Source organism: Coenobita brevimanus, chromosome 19 (assembly GCF_032717465.1).
Source record: "Coenobita brevimanus isolate Jiangsu-jjx chromosome 19, ASM3271746v2, whole genome shotgun sequence".
Lineage (NCBI taxonomy): Eukaryota > Metazoa > Arthropoda > Malacostraca > Decapoda > Coenobitidae > Coenobita > Coenobita brevimanus.
In genome coordinates, this window is record NC_136972.1 from 17,700,597 (window position 1) to 17,709,344 (window position 8,748).

General features: G+C 41.1%; 1 protein-coding gene across 1 annotated transcript in view; it reads right to left on the bottom strand.

The window, feature by feature from the left end:
- LOC145391701 (uncharacterized) overlaps nt 1-8,748 on the bottom strand; it is a 66,925-nt gene that overhangs the window by 56,960 nt on the left and 1,217 nt on the right. The window lies entirely within an intron of this gene.

Consider the following 8,748-nt stretch of genomic DNA (forward strand, 5'->3'; position numbering starts at 1 on the left):
CTGTTATTGCTCCGCGTTGCTGCGCTGTGGTTTATGCGACCTGGGCAATCATTACTGCCTCTGCGACATCCCAACCTACGGCAATCAAAACAGTGGCCTGGTGGTGGTTTGGCCCAACATTCTTGCAACGTGTGTGAACTCTTCAGACAATGACTACAGTATTTTCGCCTCGGTGTTACAGGAGTAGATTGTTTTTGATTGAGTTGTTCTAAATTTGTTTTCAAATCCCTTAATTGAGCTCTCAATCAGTCACTTCCTTGTCTGACTCGGGTTGACAGTTATCATGGGATGGTCTTGGTGGAGTATCAACTACATTTGTATTTGATGGATCTTCACTTTTATTGTCCCTATCCGGCATTGCATTGACTCTGGTGGTGTACCTCTCTTCGAGAAGCTGCCTTTCATTTTCGATCCTGTCAATGAATTTACGGAGTGGATATCCGTCATCAAGGTAACCTTCCAATTTTTCCCTAGACTCGAGCGGTAGACCATACCACAGTTTCTTCTTAATCCGTTTATCTTGCGAGGGAAACTTTTCTTTTGGTAACTTTGTTTCGAGAGCCGCATGCTTACACATGAACCTATGTACAAACGCCTGGGGTGGTTCTTCCCAGTCATAGGTCATGCTCTCTAGCTCTTGCCAAGCTCGAGCTACATTCAGCTCGATGGTAAACTCCGCACTCAAGAATTTTTTTAGCTCGGGCCATGACAGTGCAAAATGCTTCTTTTGATAATTATGAATGAAAGTGGCCAATTCGGAACCCATTCGACTTTTGGCAACCTGGATTCTGGTTGCGTTACTGGTATGAGTTTGTTCCACCGCCTCACAAAACATTTCGAGGCGAGATGTAGCTTCTATCCCTTGAAGCTGATTTAATTCCAAAATTGGGATATCGCGCGGTTTTGTGAGAAAGTGATGTGAATTCATAATGTGTGAACAAGGGGTCGAGTGTGAAAGCAACGTTCTATTAGTAGTACCGAATTGTTCCTCCGCCTCATCCAATTGAATGGTTACATGATCTCTCCCCACTTGTGATGGACGATCAGCTTCCGGCTGTGACTGAGCAAACAACTGTCCATACAGAGACATGGTGACCCTAATTTTCTATTCTTACTCAAAAAAAAGGAAATTAAATTTTGAAATGTTGTCTCTCTTTACCTTTAAGTAGGTCTAATCACTTCCATCGTCTCTGTAGGACTCGATAATTCTGACAAATTTGGCATCTACTTGTTCTCTCACTGCACCTCTCCAGTGTACTCCGTCCGCCAGGTTATAACTATAGTAAGCCTTGTTAAATTGCAGGTTCTTATTTGGCGAATTTTCTTATTGATCGAGTTCCTTACTTATTTATAGTCCTCAGACGAACTAGGAGCACTTGCTCCCTGGTACACTCTTGGTTCTACCTGACAAACAATCACCCTGGCGTGGCAGTGTTTCTCCAGCTCCCTGGTAACAGTCTTTTTTCTATGAAAAGTCTCTTGAGGGGTGGTATTTTGGTCAATATCGTTACTTCCAATTCATAAAAATATAAGGTCACATTCCCACTCCAATCCTGAATTTAACCGAGAGTCCTGAAAGAAATTCCTAACCTTGCCTTCACTTGCCCGAAAGATTCTAATTTCTACGTCCTGCACATAGAGTTCCGGAGGTATTTGGGAATGACCAACCAATGCTACCCTTAACATTCTCACTCTCTTTGCTATTCACTTCCCTTCACTTTCTCACCAACGCCACTAATTGGGGAACGATGAATATCCCACTGCTATTGCCACCAGTGTAACGGTAAGAATTTACTTCCACCGTTATTGTTCAATCCCACCGGTTGTTGGTACTTGGTCAACTTACCCTTTGATAATCCAGATGGTACTCGACTTAGTCTCCCCTCCTTGGTTGATAGAAATTTCACTTCAGTAAAACAAAAGGGGGAGGGGGTGGTGTTTTGACTTGGTATGGTAAAGGATAATTGTTTAAGATAGTTTTGGTAGCGTTTGTAGTTTTTGGCCGAGTCGAGATTAAGTCAGTACCACGTGTGGTCGTCGTTCCCTAAGCGAAGGAATCTTGAATTGGAAGGGGAGTGAGTTAGGCATGAGAGGACATAATTCCCTTGATTGGGTATAACACAAAAAAAAATGACATATACTTTACTCTAATAATTCTATACTGGTTTTCAAAAGACATTTTTAATCACATGACCTTTAGTCATATGAAAAAGGGTTGTACATTAAAACCATGGTTTGGGTGATCATTCCTACAACATTGTCACCAGGCGAAACAATTTGGTACATACAAGCGATTTCTGAGGTCATCGTACCTTACTTTTTATTGTCAGTTATTCTTGGGCTCGACAATAGCCTCAAGACTGGAACATTTATGAGCTTGGATTATGTTTTCGGGCTGGCATAGCCTCGAACCAACAAAAATAATCACTCGAGCTCTATTTCGCCCGTATAGTATACTCTCATCATGCAGTTTACTATATTTCCCAATCACTATCAATTCATAATTATTAACAATTCATATTCATCATTAATGCATAATCACCAAAAATACATAATTACTCGGGCTTGTGTAGCCCCGAGGAACAACTCAAAATCGCATAATCACCAAGAATACATAATCACTCGGGCTTGTTTAGCCTCGAGGAACACTCAAAATCACATTATTGCTCACAACCACTAAGTTCCCTTCCACGCTCCTAATTTTCTAACATAGTAATATAAGAGAAAGAAAACGGTTAATGAATTTGAATTTCGCCTTTCCATTACAAGATTACAACACTTTTAAATTTCTATTCCTTATCTACAAAAACAGAAGTTCACTTGATAGATCAATAATACCATTTCAAAAACAATCGGTTTATAAAATAATTCAGGGGTAGTGTACGTGTGTATGTTAGAGTCTATGGGCAATACCACGAGAAGGCCTCGTGCACACTCTGACGTCGCCGGTGTCTGGGGACTGAACCAACGTCCATTACACATGATGTGTGAGCAGCAAGTCTACGTGAAGCTTTTAACAATATTACTTCATATGGTTCACGCCAAGTAAGGATTAAACAAGGAAAAACGGGGGGGAAAAGGAGGAATGTGGACAGCTCACCTGAACCAACGTCCATTACACACGATGTGTGAGCAGCAAGTGCGGCCTCCCGGGTACGCCAGAGACGCCACAGTCAGATCAAATGAGGAAGGAGTATGTATAGTTGTGAGTAAAAGATGGAAGAGGAGCATAAGACAGTATGGATCAGTTGGGTCAAGGATTGTGTGGGTAAAGTTGAAAGTTGGAATACAAATGTGGGCGATTGTGTGTGTGTATGCGCCAACGCAAGATCGTGCTAGAAGAGTCAGAGAAGAGTTCTGGACAAATGTAGAAGTGTGCATGGAAAAGTTTGGAAGGAATGAGAGAGTGCTTTTGATTGGTGATATGAATGGTAAAGTTGAGAATATGAAGGTGGATGGAATAGTTGGTGAGTGGGGTGTGCCTGCTGAGATAGATGAGAATGGGAGTGCGTTAGTGGACATTTGTGCTGGGAGGGGGTTGGTGATAGCCAATACCCTCTTCAGGCATAAAATGATCCACAGGTATACATGACGAGTGATGAGAAGGGTGGGTGGTGAACTGAATGAAAGGAAGGCAATGATTGATTATGTGTGTGTGGATGAAAGGATGCGAAGATGTGTAATGGATGCAAGAGTGTATAGAGGTTGGGGGAGTGGACTTTCTGACCACTACTTGGTGATGGCCAGAATTAAAGTTCAAGTAAGTTGGAGGAATAGAAGAAGGGAAAGACGAGAGGAAGGAGTAGTTGCAAGGAGAGTGGAAAGGTTACAAGAAGATGAGAAAAAGGCAGAGTATAAGAGAGAAGTGGAGGAACGATTGGGCAAATATGAATTGGAGCAGATGGGAGATGTGGAAGGTGTGTGTAGAATATTTACAGAAGAAATATGTGCAGCATGTGATGTGGTGTGAGGAAGGAAGAGAAGACGGAGGGGGGTGCAAGGAACAGCGTGGTGGACTGAAGAGGTGAAACAGGCTGTGGCACAAAAGAAGAAAGCATACAATGAATGGATGAGAAATAGGGGCGTGGAAGAGGTTGAGAGGCAGAAAAGAGAGTTATATGTAGAAAGAAAGAGAGAGGTGAAAAGATTAGTAAGAGAGAGTAAGAAGAGAGTGGATGAGGAATTTGGAAGAAATTTGAGTGTAAAGTGGAGGGACTGTAAGAAAATGTTCTGGAGAGAGGTGAAAAGAGTAAGACAGGGTGGAAGTGAAGTTAGCAGGGGAGTGAAAGATAAAAATGGTAGATTACTAGTGGAGAAGGGAGAAAAAGTGAGCAGATGGAGAGAACACTTTAAGGAATTGTTGAACGTAGAGGATGGAAGTAATGCGAGTATAAGTGGCTGGGGAATGGCTGGGAGAAGGAGGGAGGTGAGAAGACAGGAAGAAATCAGTAGGATAGAAATTGTGGAAGCAATGAAGAAAGTTAAATCAGGGAAAGCCCCAGGAATTGATGGAGTGTGTGGTGAAATGCTGAAGCTTGGGGGAGAGATAGTAGTAGAATGGATGTGGAAGATGTGCAGATTGGCCTGGGAGGAAGGTAGAGTCCCGGAGGATTGGAAGTCAGGTATAATTATTCCCTTGTACAAAGGAAAAGGGGAAAAAGAAGTGTGTGGTAACCATAGGGGCATTTGTCTTCTTAGTATAATAGGAAAAGTGTATGGTAGGATACTTATTGACAGAGTTAGAGGAAGAACAGAGAAATTAGTTGGAGAAGAACAGGGAGGCTTTAGGAAGGGAAGAGGTTGTGTAGATCAGATATTCATTCTCAGATCTTTAGTGGAAAAGTTTCTAGAGAAGGGAAAGAAGTTGTATGCGGCTTTCATGGATTTGGAGAAAGCATATGACAGGGTGGATAGACAAGGATTGTGGAAAGTGTTAAGAATATATGGAGTAGATGGAAAGTTGCTGAATGCTGTGAAGAGTATGTACGATGGTGCGAAGGCTGCAGTGCGTGTGGATGGTGAACTAAGTGAATTTTTCTCTTTGAAGGTTGGGTTGAAACAGGGATGTGTCATGTCTCCATGGTTGTTCAATCTGTACATGGATGGGATAATAAAAGAGGTACAAGGTAGGGTAGTGGATGTTCGAGTGGCCATGGTGAGAGAGGATAGTGTTTGGAAACTCCCTGTACTGTTGTTTGCAGATGATACTCTGTTGTTGAGTGAAGACGAAGGGGAGCTGCAAGGCTTGGTGGATGAGTTTGAGAGAGTGTGTAAGAAACGGAATCTAAAGGTGAATGTAGGGAAGAGTAAAGTGATGGTCTTTGAGAGAGGTGAAGTCAGTGAATGTACAGCGAGGTTGGATGGTGAGGAATTGGAAAATGTGAGTACGTTTAAGTACTTGGGTAGTGTGATGAGTAAGGATGGAGGTTTGGAGGGTGAAGTGCTTGAAAGGTACAGCAGGGAAGAAAGGTTGCTGGTTCCTTGAAAGCAGTGATAAGAAACAGGGAAGTGAGCATGGAAGTGAAAAAGTTACTACATGACAGTATTGTGATACCAACTCTAACGTACGGAAGTGAAGCTTGGACGTTGTTGGAAGGACACGTCAAGAGTGAGAGCAGTGGAAATGAGTTATTTAAGAGGAGCCTGTGGAGTCACATGGAGAGACAGGCTGACGAATGAGGATATAAAGGAGCGTTGTGGTGTTGATGTGGATGTGATAGGAAGCGTTATGAGGAACACACTGAGGTGGTTTGGCCATGTGGAGAGGATGGAGGGTGAAAGACTGACGAAGAGAGTGTATGTGAGTGAGGTGGAGGGGGAAAGAGGGAGGGGGAGGCCGAGGATGAGATGAAGGGATGGGGTGGAGAGGTATATGAGAGAGGGGGGTGTGAGCTGGGAGCAGGGGAGTGAAATGGCGGGGGACAGGGCGACTTGGAGGCGATTTGTTTGTGGCCACCTCAAACGGGATTGAGGCGTTTGGCAATAGATAGATAGTTAGATAATTCTCTTCACTGTTTATTTAGTAGTGTACACATGACGCCAGGTCTTTTGATTGGATTGTGGCAAATTTGGGATTCAATCCTTACTTAATTTAAATACGGAATTTACCACTATCCCGCCTTGAATTTGGGGCAGCTTATGCCATCTAGTGACGGCTAAGGCAAACGGGACTATTAAATCCTCACAAATGACATTATTTAGGCCTTTTTGACTGTTAATCTTACATATTTGGGTTCTAGCAGCTTCATTAGTAAACATTTCACAACTAGGATATGGAAAGAATTGTATACCCATCATTACTCTGTTTAAGGTTTAAACTTGGCGCCCAACAACGACGCACAAACAAGGAGAAAGGCTGCTTGCATCTGTTATTCATCACTCGACCAGACGGAGGAATTCCCATAGCTCAACATCGACAACTACATCACCCAATGCATAGATACAGAGATGCATACGTATAAAAAATAAAGCTAACCCTACATCAATCATTAACATATGAATTACTACTTAGGACAGGAATTTATAGACTAGTATTCAGGTTACACCCTATCTAACTTAAAAATTACAGTACTTCTAAACACATACATGAATACTAAATTTGTGGCACTACATGTGTGTGTGTGTGTGTGTGTGTGTGTGTGTGTGTGTGTGTGTGTGTGCAGTCCATATGTCCATTTTAACAGAAATGTCAGAACTGACGAGGTATTATAATCTTACATTAAACAGGTTCAAGATGGTGTAAGCTAATGAAGCAATATCTCGACCCATATGACTTGTATTTTTTAGCTTGCCAAGATCACCTAAGGCACTGACACCATTTCAACTGTGTGTTTGTATACGAGATTAAACTATTGAGTTTACCAAGTCGGGTTACTAATAACTGGATTAACTTTCAGGCTGCTAATAACGGACTCTGCACTTCAGGTGGACTGACTATAGACCAGTGTTTCCCAAACTTCAGTCCATCACGTACCCCTTGAGGTTCTGTGTTACTCAAGTTTTTTAATTTTTTTGTGTAGCTGAGTAGCCACAGAGATATATAATGGGAAACAAATACACTTGGGAGGATTTTACATTTATTCAAGTATAATTTGACAAATTGAATAGATATTTATAATTTAAGTGTTTAGGAAAAATAACCCAGAGCTATAATTAGAAAATAAACTCTTCAGAAGCATTTAAATACAAACCGACAATGTGATCTGGTATAATGCTACATGAAAGTTACAATAAACTCTTAACTGTACATTGTATTAATATAATAATTGCTATTAAGATCTAGGTAATATTAAGAAAGTAATTTGTAAATTGATATATAAAAAACAAAACACTCCATGAACTGCTTTTCATATTGTACAAAAAAATTTATTTTGAAAATGAAAAACTCAAAGCTGTGATTAAATAAATATTTTCAGAACTCTTCCACTTTGTTTTCTAACTACTTGATAGGAAACGTAGTGTGAAGGATGTCTTTGCGTTTTCAATGCCAAGCCTTCAATTCTGGGTGTGTTTCAGGTATTGCCAACCTAAGACATTCCTGCAAACATAGCCTAGCTCAAGGATTGTAGTTAATAACACATAAAACAGAGAAACCCTGCTCATAAAGATAATTATGTTGTTGGAAAAGTTAGAAGTTTTGAAATAACCATACTGGCAAGTAGAGGGTGTGTTTGGCTCATTTCTGACCAGAACTTAGTCACTAGTGAAGTCTCATAAGCATCTCGAACCGATGATTCATTCACAAAATCTATTAACTTTTCCTGCGCAACTTTATGGGGTGGGTGCAAATTTTCTGTGAATGATGTACACCCACAATCAAAAGTTCGTCCACAGTCCCTGCCAGGCATATGTTTCTACAGGCTGCCGATAGGTGGCGCAACGGTCTAGCACGAGCGTAGTGGGAAGTGGAGTCAGTCAACGAAACTTGAGAGGGAGAGGGAGGCGACAAGGGAGGGGTACGAACCCGTGGCGATCGGAATACAGTGCATCTCGTGTGTTTTCCTGTTATCAATAATATTGTTATATCCAGACTATTATGCAAAACTTATTATAATTCACCTTAGTTTACGTAAATAGATCTTCCACAGCTGAAAATACAAACAAAATAGTGGTGTCTCGAACAAGATTCCGACTTATTCGAGGCATATCTGCTGCAATTACCGTAGGTTGACCTGGGTCTTTTACAAAAGGCGGCCCGATGGTAGGAGACTTCAAATTAGTATTTTTCTCGGCATGTGTGTCTAGGGCCATTTCAGGCCAAGTGTCAGGCATCCGAACTCGTGTCTACCTTATTTTTTCTCACTGTTTTTTTTTGTTTGTTTTTTTTTTTTTTTGGGTGTGTGTGACGCTTTTTGCACTTCCTGTCTGCGGTTGAGCCTGAAAGACGCTCGTGTAATACCTCTTAAACTTACCACAAGATTTTTGTTTTTTCATGATATTTGAATATTGCCCATAAAAATTGCAAAGCTAAACTGAACATATCTTTATCTTAAGCCAACATGACATAATATTTTTTAGTACCCGAAGCGAGCGAGCACAAACTAGAATGTGTCACAGTCTTGGAATTTACGTCTGCGCCTTACCCATTAGGCCTGTGGTTATCAAATGGCTGATTTGATTAGATACCACTATGGGATCGATATGTTACTTGTGAAGTTTGCAGTATGTGCTATAATCAAAGGTTTAAAGGATATAATGTTACCAAATTGAGAGGTTATTGTATGATATATTAAAGTGTCATGAAATACT